The 319-nt window shown below is 71.8% G+C and overlaps 1 protein-coding gene across 1 annotated transcript in view; it reads left to right on the forward strand.

The window, feature by feature from the left end:
• Positions 1–204: 204 nt before the first annotated feature.
• The window catches only part of ZNF777 (zinc finger protein 777), a 37,015-nt gene continuing 36,900 nt past the window's right edge, over positions 205–319 (forward strand). The window contains exon 1 of the mRNA XM_029954512.1: positions 205–279. The gene's annotated coding sequence lies outside the window, so the exon portion shown is untranslated. The remainder of the gene's footprint in view (positions 280–319) is intronic.

Raw genomic sequence — 319 nt, forward strand, 5'->3', positions numbered from 1 at the left:
CGGGCACCCGGGCTGCACGGAGCCGGTCACATGAACTCGGGCTTTCTTTGGTGTGGCCGGGGCTCTTAGATCCCTTTGTGAGCGCAGGTTTTGAAAGGGAACGACCCGGGTTCTGGGTTTGAGAGGAGCAGGGGGATCCGGCGGGAGGAAGGCTGTCGGAGCCAATCAAGCCGCCTCCAGACCCCGGCACGTCGCCTCGGCTGCGCGCGGCGGCGTGTGCTCGGCTCTCCCGCCGCCGGGTCGCACCCCTAGGCTGCCCGGGGAGGCGAGGGACCCCAGGTGAGAGGCCGGGGAGGGGCGCGGAGGGGCCCCCGCGGGG

This window comes from Suricata suricatta, chromosome 2 (genome assembly GCF_006229205.1).
Source record: "Suricata suricatta isolate VVHF042 chromosome 2, meerkat_22Aug2017_6uvM2_HiC, whole genome shotgun sequence".
NCBI lineage: Eukaryota > Metazoa > Chordata > Mammalia > Carnivora > Herpestidae > Suricata > Suricata suricatta.